An 18188-nucleotide genomic window follows, 5' to 3' on the forward strand; every position below is an offset into this window, starting at 1 on the left:
ATTTTTCAGTTTTTTGTTCTGTTTTCTGCATTATTTATTTTTTGTTGTTTTTTGCTTTATTTTTGAATTCTTTTTGCTTTTAGTTTTAGAAAAATTATAAACTTTTTGTTACTGACATTAGTTTTCAAATTTGAAAACACTTTTTTGCTTTATTTATTTATTTTATTTTGTTTCTACTTACAACAAAATACTTATTGTTGCAATTTTATTTTTTTTCAAGATTTTTTGTTTTGTTTTCTGCATTATTTATTTTCTTTTGGTTTTTTGCTTTATTTTTTAATTCTTTTTGCTTTTAGGTCAGCAAAATTATACACATTCTGTTTGTGCCATTAGTTTTCTTTCAAATTTGTGTGAATCACAAGTTTGTGAGCTCAACAAGGCGTGTAGAGGGACGGGCTTATAAACCGGTGTGAGCGCCCTTCGGTTGGCGAGGTTTTCAAATTCATAGTTTTCAAATGAACTCTGAAAAAGTTGGCATAGCATGTGCATGTACAAAACGGACAATGGTATCATACTCATCTGTTACAAAGTTGGCATGGTATCATCATAATAGTTGCGGGAGAAAGTCTTCACTTTTTCTTCGCTTCTGTCGTTTGCTTATTGCGCCGTAACCATGGATAATCTTCATCGTTTATCAGGATGCTTGGGTCAGCCTTGACTTTGAAGGGGGGAATTTCATGAAACTTTTCATACTCTTCAGACATGTCTGTCTTGCCCTCCACTCCCAGGATGTCCCTATTTCCTGAAAAACTATGTGGCGCTTTGGCTCATTGTATGATGTATTTGCTTCCTTATCTTTTCTTTTCCTCAGTCTGGTAGACATGTCCTTCACATAGATAACCTGTGCCACATCATTGGCTATGACGAACGGTTCGTCAGTGTACCCAAGATTTTTCAGATCCACTGTTGTCATTCCGTACTGTGGGTCTACCTATACCCCGCCTCCTGACAGATTGACCCACTTGCACTTAAACAAAGGGACCTTAAAATCTACTCCGTAGTCAAGTTCCCATATGTCTACTATGTAACCATAATATGTGTCATTTCCCTTGTCGGTTGCTGCATCAAAGCGGACACCGCTGTTTTGGTTGGCGCTCTTTTCATCTTGGTCAATCGTGTAAAATGTATTCCCATTTATCTCGTATTCTTTCCAAATCATTACAGTCGAAGATGGTCCCCTGGACAACAAGTACAGCTCATCACAAACAGTGCTGTCACCTCTGAGACGTGTTTCCAACCAATTGCTGAAAGTCCTGATGTGTTCACATGTAATCCAGTCGTCCCACTGCTCCGGGTGTTTGGAGCGCAGACTATTCTTGTGTTCATCGACATACGGGGTCACCAAGGTAGAGTTCTGTAGAACTGTGTAGTGTGCTTGAGACCAAGAATATCCGTCCCTGCATATTATCGAGTCCCTTCCAAGCGTGCCTTTTCCAGTCAGTCTCCCCTCATACCGCGATTTAGGGAGACCTATCTTCTTAAGGCCAGGAATGAAGTCAACAGAAAACCTGATGACATCCTCTGTTTGATGGCCCATGGAGATGCTTCCTTCTGGCCTAGCGTGGTTACGAACATATTTCTTTAGGACTCCCATGAACCTCTCAAAGGGGTACATATTGTGTAGAAATACGGGCCCCAGAATGACAATCTCGTCGACTAGATGAACTAGGACGTGCGTCATGATATTGAAGAAGGATGGTGGGAGCACCAGCTCGAAACTGACAAGACATTGCGCCACATCACTCCTTAGCGTTGGTACGATTTCTGGATCGATCACCTTCTGAGATATTGCATTGAGGAATGCACATAGCTTCACAATGGCTAATCAGACGTTTTCCGGCAGAAGCCCCCTCAATGCAACCGGAAGTAGTTGCGTCATAATCACGTGGCAGTCATGAGACTTTAGGTTCTGGAACTTTTTCTCTGGCATATTTATTATTCCTTTTATATTCGACGAGAAGCCAGTCGGGACCTTCATACTGAGCAGGCATTGAAAGAATATTTCTTTCTCTTCTTTCGTAAGAACATAGCTGGCAGGACCTTCATACTGCTTGGGAGGCATGCCCTCTTTTTCGTGCAAGCATTGCAGGTCCTGTCGTGCCTCAGGTGTATCTTTTCTCTTCCCATACACGCCCAAGAAGCCTAGCAGGTTCACGCAAAGGTTCTTCGTCACATGCATCACTTCGATCGAAGAGCGGACCTCTAGGTCTTTCTAGTAGGGTAGGTCCCAAAATATAGATTTCTTCTTCCACATGGGTGCGTGATTCTCAGCGTCATTCGGAACAGCTAGTCCGCCGGGACCCTTTCCGAAGATTACGTGTAAATCATTGACCATAGCAAGTACGTGATCACTGGTACACATGGCGGGCTTCTTCCAGTGATCTACCTCGCCTTTGAAATGCTTGCCTTTCTTTCGACATTGATGGTTGGTCTGAAGAAATCGACGATGGCCCAGGTACACATTCTTCCTGCAGCTTCCCAGGTATATACTATCGGTGTCAAGTAAACAGTGCGTGCATGCGTGGTATCCCTTGTTTGTCTGTCCTGAAAGTTTACTGAGAGCGGGCCAATCGTTGATGGTCACGAACAACAATGCCTTTAGGTCAAATTCCTCCTTTTTGTGCTCATCCCACGTACGTACACCGTTTCCATTCCACAGCTGTAAAAGTTCTTCAACTAATGGCCTTAGGTACACATCAATGTCGTTGCCGGGTTGCTTAGGGCCTTGGATGAGAACTGGCATCATAATGAACTTCCGCTTCTTGCACATCCAAGGAGGAAGGTTATACATACATAGAGTCACGGGCCAGGTGCTGTGATTGCTACTCTGCTCCCCGAAAGGATTAATGCCATCCGCGCTTAAAGCAAACCATAAGTTCCTTGGGTCCTTTGCAAACTCATCCCGGTATTTTCTCTCAATTTTTCTCCACTGCGACCCGTCAGCGGGTGCTCTCAACTTCCCGTCTTTCTTACGGTCCTCATTGTGCCATCGCATCAACTTGGCATGCTCTCCGTTTCTGAACAGACGTTTCAACTGTGGTATTATTGGAGCATACCACATCACCTTCGCAGGAACCCTCTTCCTGGGAGGCTCGCCGTCAACATCACCAGGGTCATCTCGTCTGATCTTATACCGCAATACACCGCATACCGGGCATGCGTTCAGATCCTTGTAGGCACCGCGGTAGAGGATCCAGTCATTAGGGCATGCATGTATATTCTCCACCTCCAATCCTAGAGGGCATACGACCTTCTTTGCTGCGTATGTACTGTTGGGCAATTCGTTATCCTTTGGAAGCTTCTTCATCATTATTTTCTGTAGCTTCTCAAATCCTTTATCAGGCACAGCATTCTCTGCCTTCCACTGCAGCAATTCGAGTACGGTACCGAGCTTTGTGTTGCCATCTTCGCAATTGGGGTACAACCCCTTTTTGTGATCCTCTAACATGCGATCGAACTTCAGCTTCTCCTTTTGACTTTCGCATTGTGTCCTTGCATCGACAATGACACGGCGGAGATCATCATCATCGGGCACATCGTCTGGTTCCTCTTGATCTTCAGCAGCTTCGCCCATTGCAGCACCATCGTGCACGTCGTCTGGTGCATCTTGATGTTCAGTAGCATCACCGTATTCAGGGGGGACATAGTTGTCATCGTACTCTTCTACCTCACCGTCTTCCATCATAACCCCTATTTCCCCGTGCCTCGTCCAGACATTATAGTGTGCCATGAAACCCTTGTAAAGCAGGTGGGTGTGAAGGATTTTCCGGTCAGAGTAAGACTTCGTATTCCCACATATAGGGCATGGACAACACATAAAACCATTCTGCTTGTTTGCCTCGGCCACTTCGAGAAAATCATGCACGCCCTTAATGTACTCGGAGGTGTGTCTGTCATCGTACATCCATTGCCGGTTCATCTGCGTGCATTATATATAATTAAGTGTGTCAAAAATCATTACAGAACATCATGAATAGATAATTATAAGTGACCGAATTAATAGAAGTTCATCATCACATAAAAACCAAAGTACATACATAGTTCTCATCTAACAACATAAAGCTCTGCAGAGCATCTAAATTAATTAAACCATACATTGAAACTATGTAAAACATTTCAATGCGAAAACAAATGCGATCATAATCGCAACCAAGGTAACAACTGATCCAACGTCATAATGATACCAATCCTCGGTATGAATGGCATATTTTCTAATCTTTCTCATCTTCAAGCGCATTGCATCCATCTTGATCTTGTGATCATTGACGACATCCGCAACATGCAACTCCAATATCATCTTCTCCTCCTCAAGTTTTTTTATTTTTTCCTTCAAGAAATTGTTTTCTTCTTCAACTAAATTTAACCTCTCGACAATAGGGTCAGTTGGAATTTCTGGTTCAACAACCTCCTAGATAAATAAAATCTATGTCACGTTGGTCGGCATAATTTTCATACACAATAAATGAACCAATAGTTATGAAAAGATAATATATATCACATCCGAATCATAGATAGGACGAGGGCCAACGGGGGCGGATACCAAAACCATCGCACTATATAAGATGCAATAATAAAAGTAAGAAAATAATACAAGTATCTATCTAAACATACAAGTAAAAATGTTTTTCCTTTCAGAAAGAAGATAAGAACAAGAGGCTCACCACGGTGGTGCCGGCGATGAGATCGGCGCGGGTGATCGACGGCGGTGAAGACGGGGACGCGGCATGACGGACCGCTAAACCTAGATCAATCTTGAGGAAAACGGAGCTTGGCGGTCGAGCTTGGAGAGGAGAAACCTTAAGTAGTGTGGCTCGAGAATTCCATCGAACACCTTGTGTGCATAGGAGGTGAGCTAGAGCACCACCAAGCCCTCTCCCCCTCGGCCAGAAAAAACATAGCACTGTGCTCTGCTCTTGCGGGAGGGGGTATATATAGGCACCAATATTTTTCCCGGTTGGTGGCATGAACCGGGACTAAAGGGAAGCCTTTGGTCCCGGTTCATACCACCAACCGGGACCAATTGTGGTGGGCCAGGAGCTAGGCCCATTGGTCCCGGTTCATCCCACCAACCGGGACCAAAAGGTCCGGACGAACTGGGACCAATGGCCCACGTGGCCCGGCCGGCCCCCTGGGCTCACGAACCGGGGCAAATAGCTCCGTTGGTCCCGGTTCTAGATTGAACCGGGACTAATGGGCTGAACTGGCCTGGGCCATTACCCCCTTTTGTACTAGTGGATGATACCTTGCCAACTTTCAACCTTTTAAGATTTCATTTGTAGTGCTTTTATAAAACTGTAATAGCAAAAGGAATCTACTAAAAAAACTTTTATAAACCTCTAGTATTATTGAAACTAAAATTATATAAAATTTATGCAACCAAAATTCAAAGTATTTTCTGTTCAAAACATTAAAATCAAAAAGAATTTTCATAAAGATTTTTTTTTAGAAACTTTAATAGCAAAAAGAATTATCATAAAAAAAATTGTGTTAGAAACTAAAATAACAAAATCTGGGTTTGAATATAACGATAAAACAAAGTAATATTAAATAGCAGGAAAAAGAATCACGCAAAAATCTATTTTTGTAGTAAAGTTATTAAAAAACTAGTGATTCACACAAATTTCAAAAAATGCAAATTTAAACTATTCAAATTGGAAAAAAAATGGCATTAACAGAAAGTTTATAATTTTTATTACCTAAAAGCAAGAAATAACTAAAAAAATAAAGCAAAAAACAAAAGAAAATAAATAATGCAAAAACCAAAAAAACTGGAAAAAATGCCACCCACTAGGCCACCACGGCCTTAATACGACTAGAAACCCAACTATGGGCCAGGATTCAGGCCCGCAGAAGGCCCAGTAGGCCCACGGGCATAGCAGTGTCAGATTAGGCCCGTAAGCCTACAATGGAGAGGAGCTCGAGAGGGGTGCGAAAGTGGGGCTTATAAACCACTACGCGCCCTACTCAACTAGCGGACGGGACTAAAGGTTTTAGCCATGGGAAGCACGAGGCCTTTGGTCCCGGTTGGTGGCACCAACGGGGACTAAAGGGGGGCATTGGTACCAGCTCGTGGCACCAATCGGTACCAATGCCACCCTTTAGTCCATGTTGGTGCTAGCAACCGGGACCAAAGGCCTCTGTTTCCCGCCCTTTGGGCTGCTGAAAAGAGACCTTTGGTCCCAGTTGGTGGCACCAACCGGGACTAAACGGGGGGCATTGGTACCAGTTGGTGCCACGAACCGGTACCAATGCCCTGGGTATATATGAAAGCACTTAGCAGTTTCGATGAAATCCATCACTTCTTCTCCCCGAAGCCCCTGCTTCTCCTCATCGCCGTCGCCGCCCAACGCCCCTGCTCCACCTTGCCGTTGCCTCCGCCTCCGACGCCGTCAGGTTGCTCAACCTTGTCGTCGCCGCTGCCACCGACGCCGTCAGGCTGCTCAACGTCACCGTCACCGCCGCCGCCGATGTCGTTAGGCTGCTCAACATCGCCGCCGCTGTCGCTTACGCCCTCTGCCCCGACGACGGCGCCGATCCCTATGCCCCTGCCCGCCCCGATGCGCCATCCACCGTGCCCTGCTGCCCCTTTGAGCACCAGCCTGCTCCCGCGCCCCTCCCCTGTCCCGCGTCCCTACGCCCGTGCCATGCCCCTTCGACGTGCCGTTTAGATGTTTTTAAATGCTTTTTCATGTTTTTAGATGCACTTGGTTAATTTTCTGTAGTCAATGTTTTGTAGTATATATACATATATACATGTTGTTAGATATTTTTGTATATATATGAAAACTTGGTCAATTTTTTCTGTAGTAGATGAGGTTGATAATGATGATGATATATGAAACGCTTGGTCAATTTTTTGTACTAGATGATATTGATGATGTAATTTAGTTCGATGATATATGATGATGTAATTTTGTCGATATATATACCCCCTCCCCGATAACTTTGACATAAGGGGGGTCGATATACCCCCTCCCTGGTAACATTTTTTCTATATATATGTCGTCGCTGTCGATATACCCCCTCTGCGATAACTTCGACATGAGGAGAAGAGGAAGGAGAAGAAGAGGAGTGGAAGAAGAGGAGGAAAAAAAGAAGAGGAAGAGAAAAAAAGAGAGGAGAAGAAGAAGGAATAGAGGAAAAGAAGAAAAAATAGAAAAAATTCAATTTTTTCTTGTTCTCCTCTATTCCTTCTTCTTCTCCTCTTTTTTCTTCTTTTTTTTCATCTATTTTTTCTTCTTCTTGTCCTCTATTTTTTCTTCTACATGCTCTTCTTATTTTTTATCGGGAACTAAGGTGTCGGAAACTAGGGTAGAGGGTCGAGGGTCATCGAGGGGTTGAGGGTCGTCGAGGGGTCGAGGGTTGAGGGTCGTCGGGGGGTCGAGGGTCGCGAGGGGTCGAGGGTCGCAGAGGGTCGAGGATTGTCGAGGGGTCGAGGGTTTGTGCAAGGTCTAGGGTCGTCGAGGGTCAAGCATTGTCGAGGGGTCGAGGGTTGCCGAGGGTACGTCGAGGGTCTAGGGTCGTCGAGGGGTTGAGGGTCTAGGGTCATGGAGGGGTCGAGGGACGAGGATCGCCGAGGGGTCTATGTTTGCCAGTATTAATATATCCATCTCTCATGTTTGTATATTAATTGCCAAGTTGTAAATTTGTAGAAACTATGGATCAACAAAGAGACTTCGAACAAGAAGAGATATTGGGGGACATAATCCGCGACTGACGTGATGTCTTGTTGTTTTGTAACAACGTCGGAGAAGGTCTGGAAAGAGAGGAAGTAGGAGAGGAAGCAGGCTACGATGATCAAACAATGGAGGAGGAAAGTCATGATCATGATGGTGGCTCCGGCGACCGTGATGACGGCTCCGGTGATCGAACGGAGTCGGGATTAGCTTTTGCAAAGTCCGGCGAGGTATATATATATATATATACATAAACACTATTCTGATCACGGGATGAGAATAATATTCAGATCACAACCTGACCTACCCCGCTAGTAGTATGTTGAACTTCCCTGTGAACTAGGTTGAACTTCCGCCAACATTGCCCAACATAGCCCAAGCTATGGACACTAGTATCATGACCCAACTTAAATTTTTGACAAAATGTAAGCGGTTTAAGAGCAGTTTTGATAACCGTTTTTTCTTCACACAAAAACGTGAATCGTATTTTTGATAGCATTTCTAAACCGTTTATTGGAATTAGGCATATAATATGGCGTTGGAAAACTGCTGCAAAACTGCTACTTCCACATGTTGAAAGTTTTCTCTAATTCTCTATGGTTAAAAAGTAATTTGAAAAAACGTAAAATTTCGCAAACCGAACAGCTGAGTTCGTATTTTCGACGTCATTTTTAAACGGCTAATCCAATTGAGGCATATGATATGGCGCTGGAAAGCTTCTGAAAGTGCACTACTCTTTCATTTTGAAAGTTTTTTCTAATCTTGAACGGTTTAAAACTAATTTAGAAAACGGTACAAGTCCTACCGAGTTCGTATTTTCGGGCTAAATTTTTAACCGTGCGTCCGAATGCAGCAAATGATATGGCGTTGGAAAGCTTGAACAAATGTGAAACGTTTTGTTATGTATTATTTCTCCCAATTCTTTACGGTTTTCAGTCAGGTTAAAAAATGGCGAAAAAAGTATTTTCGCCGTATTTTCTACAACCTTTATCGGAATGGCACAAATAATATACCGTTGAAAAGCTACGGAAAATGCAAAACTTTTTCATGTTGATAGTTTTCTCTGATTCCTTGCCATTTTCAAGTAATTTTAAAAACGACGAGATCATTCGTTTTGCCTTTATCCCGAAATAGATTCGCCAAAAATGCATCGCTTGAAGTACCTGAACTTCTCGGTATGAAACCTTGAACTTCACTCTGTTTTTCACGTGCTTTTTTTGCCCGTAGCTCTCCATCCATGCACCGGAACACTCACCGGAATTGAGCAAGTGACATACCGATGGATAGCTGCTGTAGACACGCAACTTTCCCGTGTTGATCATTTTTTCATACTCGCAACAGTTTTTAAAAGTTTTTCATCTGAAATTCATTCAGTCTAGTAGTTGAACTTCCAGCTGTTTTCACGTTGAACTGCCGTGACGTATTTTCGTTTGTAATTTTCTCATACATTCATCAATGTCACACAAATGATATTTCTTTTGTACAAACCTCTCTCACAATAAATTTTTTAACTTTCTTCGACCGAGGTCTTGAACTTACACAAATGATTTCCTACTAGTCTGAAGTATATTAGAAAATGACGAAATCATGATTTCTGCCTTCATCCCGAATGGAAATACACTGCGGGAAGTAGTTGAACTTCTCGTGCATGTCTGTTCGAACTTCACACTATTTTTAACGTGTTGTTTTTTGCAATACGTGAAGTAGTTGTACTTCTAGGACGTGTCTGTTCAAACTTCACTTTGTTTTTGACGTGCTAATTTTTTACGTGGTGTTTTTTGCACTACGTGAAGTAATTGAACTGCTGGGGCATCTCTATTTGAACTTCACCCTGTATCACTTTTTTTGTATTTTTTCTTATATGAAATACAAACAATGTAGTATGTGAACTTCCGGTTGTTATCACTTTGAAATTCTCTCTGGTTTGAGAGAATTATTTTAAAACACAAAAAATAACATATTTTTTATGTATTCTGGACATCTAAATACACGGTGAACCTCTCTCAAAAGAAGTTTACAACTTTTCCTCGCCGAGCACTTGAACTTCTAGTAACCATTTTTTCTCGTTTATGAGTTGTTTTTGAAAGTGCAAAAAATGGTGTTGTGTTTTTTATTTTTTGAACAGGTAAATCCTCTGTTTTAATAAACTCCGAACTTCTCTGTTATTTCAATTTGAACTTCACCTTTTTATATTTTGAGTAAAGAATTGTATTCAATTTTTATATGGAAAAGATCGAACATGGAAATACAAGGTGAACCTCTCTCGCAAGAATTTTTGAACTTCCCCGGACAGAGCACTTGAACTTCTTGCAACAAACCTTTTAAGCCTTTTGTTTTCTATTCTTATATTTTTATGTGAAACGCATTCCATGTGGTAGTTGAACTTCCCGCTCTTTTCACCTTGAACTTCTGTCACGTTTTTTTGTTCAACCTCTCACACACGAATTTTTGAATTTTCTTGGGCTGAGAACTTGAACTTGTAGCAACAAAACTTCAGCCTTTCCTTTTTTTCATACTTTTTTAATAAAAAATGCACAACATGTAGTACGTGAACTTCTCGCAGTTATCAATTTGAACTTTTCTCGGTTACGTGAAAATATCTGAATTTTTTATGAATTTTAATCTGAATTTCTTAATCCTTTTTTATGAATTTTGAAGCGCTCTATTTTTAAAAGTTGAACTTCTTGTTATTTAATTTTTGAACTTCTTGTTTCCATTCTTTAATAATGAGGAAAATCTAAGTTTTCTATAATCATCGATCTTCTCCATCTTTTTAATATGGACTTCCTAGTTTTATTTCCTAATCTCTTTTGTGAAATTTTGAAGCGCTCTATTTTTAAAAGTTGAACTTCTTGTTATTTAATTTTTGAACTTCTTCCTTCCATTCTTTAATAACGAGGAAAATCTGAACTTCTTCCTTCCATTATTTAATCTGAACTTTTTTGAACTTCTTCCTTCCATTATTTAATGTGGACTTTTTGGTTTTACTTATTTAGTAATGGAAAAAAATTCTACTTCCTGGTTTAAATTCTTTAATTTTTTTAACTTTCTCGGGGCGAAGACTTGAACTTCTATCAATAAAACTTTTAGCCTTTGCCTTTTCAATCTTTTTTAATCTGAAATGCACATCGTGTACTACGTGAAATTCTAATAGTTTTCACCTGAACTTCTCTCGGTTACGTGAAAATATCAGGGTTTTTTATAGATATTGAACGGCTCTATCTTTTATTTTGGACTTCTCAATTATAGTTTTCGATATGCATCGAACAACATCGTTATTTTATTTTGGAATTCTCAATTTTTATTTTATTAGTAGCAAGGAAAATATGAGTTTTTAAATTCAAACTTCTTAGTTTTCTTAATCTGAACTTCTTTGGTTTCTTCTTGAAACAATGAAAATCAAAATGATCTGCTACTCTAAATTGAACTTCTAGGTTTTTATTTATTTTTTATTATGACTGAAGTACTTTGTTAGTTTAATTCAAACTTCTTGTTTTCTTTTAGATCGGGGATCCGAATTTCTTCATTTTATTATTTAGTAATGGGAAACATCTAAGTTTTTTTAACCATTGAACTTCTCTCTTTTTTTTACTTTGAACTTCATAGAAAAATATGGTTTTAAATAAGCTAACAATTTTCTAGTTTTGCAAATTTGGACCTCTAGTTTTTTTGACCTTCTCAATTATTTCAAATTGAACTTCTACGGTTTTTGACCTTCTTGGTTATTTCAAATTTTCAAACTGGTCATATGAGCAAACACGGAAAAAAGCACAATCATCTTTCCTAGAAAAAAACTCAGAATTTTTACTAAGCTGGACGTTGAAAATATGTTTACTCTTTGTAACTTTTGTAGTAAACATGGCCTACTGGACGTTGAAAATATGTTGACTCTTTGTAACTTTTATAGTAAACATGGCCTTCCGACGTATGTGTGTTTGACCTTCTTTCTAATTGACCTGGCATTATTGAACTCTCTGCAATAAAAACTATTTGTACTATACATGGAAACTAAAATAAATAAATTCATTTATTATAACCTTAACTAACATATAGGGGACAACATTTTTCACCCAAATGGATAAAAAATAAATGGACAATTGAAACGATATGTTTTTCCTCTTCACACATTTCCTATCCATTCACCACCACACGTCCTCTCCTCATCTTATTTTTCTTCCTTGCCACAACAAATCCAAAGAAGCAACATTACCACAAGCAACTACAATCTAATGTGACTAGTATTAGTTTCGACCAACGAGCAAGTTCATTTGTTTAAGTCTGCATCCCAAAGATCATGTTGACAAAAACCACTGTGGTAAACTCGTACACATGCTACCGCAAGTTTTTTTTAGGCGCACACGGTGGTCGGTAGCTCTTAGCAAGTACACACACTGTCTCGTTCCGTCTTGCCCTAGTCCAAAACACCACCATGCATGAAAGCGTGATACGCTGGAGCAGCGATGACACCATGACCTGCATCTAGAGGAGGTCGTGACCTGCATCTAGAGGAGGTCGTGACCTGCATCTAGAGGAGGTCGTGACCTGCCGAGCGGCAGAGTGTAGGATTCTCGAGACACAAGCTTTTGAGCACAACGGAGAGCAAAAAAGGCACAAAACAACTGAACACTTGAACATCAAACAAGACGAGCAGCCTGCGGTTTCTTCTTCTTTCTGAGCAGCCTTTTTGTACTCAGAATTAAAAATGCTAGAAGAAGTTAAACCACACTCCACCTTCTTTCTAAACTTTTGCATGTAGATATTACCTTGCCCATGCTTCTTTTCGTTCATTGCCAGGCATCACAAACAGGCGACATGGAACATGGGGAGGTTAGCAGTAGTGGAAGCCGTGACCTGACTAAAGGCAGTGCATGCCACTTGCTTTTGGAACCCGGCAAGAAAATTCAGATGCGAACATAATTCTAAAGCAAAATAAAACAAGGACCACGGCGGACTGTGCAAAGGCCAACGCATGCCCCATTGTTGGTCTTGACAGTAATAAGATAAAAAGAAAAAAAGAAAGAAAGGCATTGGTTGCTGAAATAGAGCATCTCCTCCTCTGTTTTGAATTAGAATAGAAACAATTCAGCGTAATAAACTGATAGATATGCAGAAGTGTGTGAAATCAACAGAGTACTCTGTCAAACAAGTTGAGTCAAAATGCAAAATAAAGATAGCAAATAATCTTATTTTGAAGGTGGTAGTTTTCCAATGCATCTGATACATATCCAAAACAGCAACCGAAGTACTACTGTATTCAGCATAGAGATTAGCATCAAGCCATCAACATGTATGTAGTTCATGGCTGGAACACATATAGCAGCAGTGTACTTTTTCACTGGAACACATATATTAGCAGCAAAACAGGACATCAGTCTGGACATCGGCATAACGAAAACACTATGAAACTGATCGTCAACCATGCTTGAGCAAGAAAGGAAGACACTTGACTTAATTAATAAACCCCTCCTCCCGCCAAGAATTTCCATCTCGTGCTCAGTACAGCTTGCATCAGTGGTTCTGAATCTTGTAAAGGAGAAGTAACCAGCAGTAATACCATTACCACCACCTCGTGCTCAGTAGAATATGCGTCATCTTTTGTGGCTTTCCTGCCAGTCACTAGGCAAGGGCACCGGACAGGGAGCTCCCAAAGATAGGCAGGGGAACATGAGGGAGGGAAGAAAGAACTTGAACATGAGGGAGGGAAGAAAGATGATGACAGGGAAGGTCGGATTCGGTCGTCGCTGCAGTCCAGGCGTGACAGCGGTGACAGTTGGCCGACAGTGGGGAAGGAGCTCAATTAGTGGTGAACGAACTTGGGTAGGGGAGGTGTTGTGTCATGAGCCCCGCAGTCTGACGAGGTGTGGCTCAGGGGCACGACTGCTCAGGGAGCTTAGGGAAGAGGGGAAGCACAGGAGACGGGGTTGTGCGGTCAGCTGCGCCATGTGGGGATCCCGGTGGTGCACGAGGGATTCAAGATCCCAATGGTGATGGAGCAGGCTAGCCAGGACCCCAGCGGTGGCAACGCTCGAGATCCAGGGCCTTGCGGCGGAGCACGGGGAACCAGGGTCAGCGAACAGCACAGGGGGGTTCCGTAGCCCTGCGGTGGCTGGATCCGAGGATGGCGATGGGAGGAGGCTCGCCGGCCATGGCGGAGGAGGTTCCCCGGTCACGCGTAAGGCGGCGCGCCGGCCGTTGACGAGGAGGGTAGGTGGCCGCACAGGAGGTGGCGCGCCGGCCCTAGACGGCACCGGGAAAGAAGGCAGGGAAAGAGGGGGGAGGTGGGCCGGGGAGGAGTAGGGCGGGGCGTGGGGGTGTGCGGCGGCCGGCGGCGGGGAGGTCCGGTGAGTGGGCGCGGTGGAGGTTTGCGGGGTTGATACGGGGAGTGGGGAGGTTGGCGAAGAGTCGGGGCCGGATGGAGTTTTTTTGTCTGGTTTTCAGATTTCGGGAGGACCTCTGCGCCTCGTCTATAGACGCCCTGTTATCCAAATAGTTATTCTAATCCCAGGATTAGAATAGTTATTAAGCCTGTGCAGAGTAGCTAATTGATGCATTAATTGTTTTGGTATGTACAAATATTATTAACTCTTCTTTCTACTTTTATAGCCCTATTTATCGAGCAAAACTTTGGTAACGAGACGAGGCCCGAAGAAAAAGTTGCGCCCGGATGAAAGGTTGCCGATCACAAAAATCGCGCGCGATGGCCAACCGATTAAACCCCTCCGGACCAAGGAAGCTTATTCTGCTCAGTTCAGGGTTCTTGTTAGCGACATGATCCAGATAAGCATCGAGCAATGGAATCAGCCTAAGAAGGAAGAGCTTCAAGTTTCTTTTTTCGAAGATAGAAAGAAAGCTGATCTTTGGACCGCGTTGCAGTTAACTTTCACCCTACCGGATGAGAAGGATCCTTAGAGGCCAGTTATAGAGCCATTGATCAAGGCTCATGCCCTCAAGAAGATGGCAGGTCTATTTAGGAGGTGGAAGAATGAGTTGAAATCAACGTATGTTGACCAAAACAAGACTCCAGAATTCATCAGCCGATTTCAGAAGATAAGAGATAAATGGCCCACATTTGTGGCCCACAAGACATCAAAGAGGATTAAGAAGATGTCAGCGATTAACAAGATAAATGCTGCAAAGAAGGAGCATCACCATCGCACAGGGTCAGGTGGCTACCTCAAAGCTCGGCAGTTGTGGGACAAGGCTGAGCAGGACCTGATTGCTAAAGGGGTCGAACTAGAGACATCGCACTGGCCAGACCGTTCAAGGTCTTGGTTCTTCAGGGTTGGGGCAACTTTGGACCCTGAAACAGGGAAGTGTTGTTGGACGGACGAGCAACTTGCAACACCCATCACAAAAGTTCAGAAAGCAATCAAGGAAGTGCAGGAAGGGACATTTGTTCCTGGCAAAGAGAACGACAAGCTCACAAAGGACCGGGCGAATCCTGAGCACCCTCGACGAACATAAGGCACACCAGGCTCCGTTGCGTGGAAGGTTGGGTTTCTGGGCGCAAGCTGTTACAAAACCCAAGAGAGGAGGATGAAAGTGGAGCAGGGTGAACTGCATCAGCTTAAGGCAAGGGTACGAAAGTTAGAGGAATGACAAGATGTTGAGAACCAGGTGCGAGATCCTGCCCAAGAAGCTACCCCAGAAGCTACCCCGCCATCTCAACGAAGAAGCACCATGGCTTCCACCGAGCTTGTTCAGCATCCTAAAATGACGGGTCCTAGCTCCCTCGTGGATTTTATCACGGATTCACACTGGTGCCACCTTATGACGCAATGGCTTCAGCTCAAAGTCAAGGCAGCTGTCGGCTCTGTGTTCCCTCCTTCACCCGGAGCAACTTTTCACTACCGCCCGATTCCATAAGGCTATGTTGCTGTGATGGTGGATGAAATAACAGAGGGATTTGAGGAGCTCCAGCTTGAGCACCCTACAGGTGATGGCGAGACTCAGCTGGGTCTTGCTATGAAGACTCTGTGTCTATGAAGGAAGGAGCACATCAAGCTTCTGAACTTCATGCCTCCTGCGAGTCAGCTGGGCACTCCGCCTCCTCCGCCTCCTCCTCCTCCTCCCGCGAGTGATCAGGGCACTCTGCCTCCTGCTCCGGCGTGTGAGGGCGGCAGTACTCCGCCTCCTTCTCCGCCTGCTCTGGCGCGTCCGAGCAGCCTGCCTCCTCCTTCGCCACCTAATAAGGGACGACGGAACATTGATGCCGCCGCTCCGGCTACTCCGAAATATCGTAGAAGTCCGCCACCGGCTGCTCCGCCTCTTAAGCAACGAAAGAAGACAGTGGCAGCCGCTCCGGCTGCTCCGGCGTCTAGCAGTACAACCAGAGGCGGGAGGCAATATAGATTCGGTCCATCGTCTCTCAAGCCTCTGGAGAAGTTACTATAGGAGAGGTGCGAGGAGGAAAACCAGAAGATTTGTGAAGGCCAAGTGCGTGAATTCTTTGAATCGGTAAAAGCTAAGAAACATCCACCTCCGGAGGAGAAGATAGATCCGGTGAAAGCAAATCGCACTTTGGATGCCCTGCGACCTCCGCCGCAATCCAACTATGACCGTATTATTGAAAGGACATATAAGGAAGCGGAGCGGTCGGGGAGTACTTGCACTGATCAAAGGTTAGCAGAATGAAGAAGAGGGAAACAAATTCCCCAGCTCAGCGAACAAGCGAAGCAATTGTGCCCCTCGCTCAATGTGTCTAGCGTTATCATCACTAATATTCCGGGGATGCTGCCCGGTACCAATCCTGGAGATTACATGCCCGAAGATGCACTTTTTGATACAATGGAGGTGGACACATTAAAATTCCAGCACGGGAAGCCTCTCGTCAAACCTGGTACTCCTCTAACAACGATGATGCGAAGATTCCATGATTAGTACATGGACATCTGCAGCAAGTCTGGGACGGATACTTTGTCACTGAGAGTTAAAGAGGAGCACGACATCGTTGGAATTGATCTGTTGTTTGTTCCATATGAGGAGTTCTTCCAGTTTTTCAATCAAAAGGCCCTCGATAAAACAATCATCCCTTGATACTGTCTGTAAGTACTAATTCTTTGTAATTAATTAAGTCTCTATATATAGCTCAGCTCTTTCATTGCATGTATATCTAATTATCCTCACTATATTATGCAGATTGAAGATCACCGAATTGACTAAAGGACAAATAGGTGACATTGGGTTCATTAACATGAATCTCATGGATGAATCGAGTGTTAAACATCATGCCAAACAAACCGCGGCCAACTTGCTCACATCATTACTTCCTAATCAAAACAAGCTACAATACTCTTTCCTTACAAATACGACTGAGTGTTACTATCTTGTGCATATTCGGTTTCCCTTATTACTCGAGGTTATAGTAATGTAATTGATGAGTTATGCATGCGTGCGCAGCTTCCACTTTATTCTGCTAGAGATTAAGCTTGAGCAGGGACTAGTAACCGTCGTAGACTCGAAACTAAAAAATCCCGAGGAGTATGCGACCATGACTAAAATGCTCGAGAAGTAAGTTCAATTGATCATTATCGCACCATATCGGCAACTTTGCTCATTTCCGAGGAGTAATTGTTTTTTTGTCTGGGAGGGTTTGGAAAAAGTTCACCGAACAAGCTCCGGGACTGCCGGTGAGCTGCGATTTAGCCACCTGAATGTAAGTACTACTAGCTGTTCCGTGCATCTCCCATTGATTCTAGCTAGTTTCATCAATACCATTTAGGATGCTTGCTTACCAGTTTGATTGACGATCTATTACTTGTAAAATGGTTGTGGAAGGAACCCGGGAATAATTATTGTGGATACTACATTTGCGAATTCATCCACCACACGACCTGTGAGCGGGGCTACTCTAAAAAACTATATGAAGTGCGCTAGCAATAATATTCACAATTTTATTTTGTTACCATCATTTGTGTTGAATTTCATTCATATATATGTATTGACCCTCTTCTTCAAATTATATGTGGCAGATGCGAGATGAACTCCTACCACAAGATCGCGTGCGAGCAATTCAAGAGGAATTGGCGGGATTCTTTCTTGACCACGTCATCGACAAAGACGTTGAATACCATGTGGAAGTTGAGTTCAGATGTTAGGGGATTGTAAGATATCCTATATTGTATATACGTAGCCAATAGTGTTAGATAGATATACAGAAACTTGTTGTTCGACCAATCTCTCGAAGAAGGAGAGGTCGATCACTTCTCTCTGTATATGTTCATGACGATCTTCTGTACATAATGGTTTCCTTCATTTTCTTACTAGCTAGCTAGCGTGTCGACTCCTATCTATACGTATAATGCATAGCGTCGACCAAGCGCGGAGATAAGAGAGGACACTTCTCTCTATTAGCTAGCTAACACAATATATGAAACCCCTAAATTAACCCTACAAAACCCCCAACCCCCCTCCCCCACCTTCAGAAAAATAAAAAACCCCAGCCCCTGAACTGCTGACGCGTGGAAGCCTTTTGGTCTAGGTTGGTCGCAAGAACCGGGACAAAAGGCCCTC

Source organism: Triticum aestivum, chromosome 7B (genome assembly GCF_018294505.1).
Source record: "Triticum aestivum cultivar Chinese Spring chromosome 7B, IWGSC CS RefSeq v2.1, whole genome shotgun sequence".
NCBI classification, from domain to species: Eukaryota; Viridiplantae; Streptophyta; class Magnoliopsida; order Poales; family Poaceae; genus Triticum; species Triticum aestivum.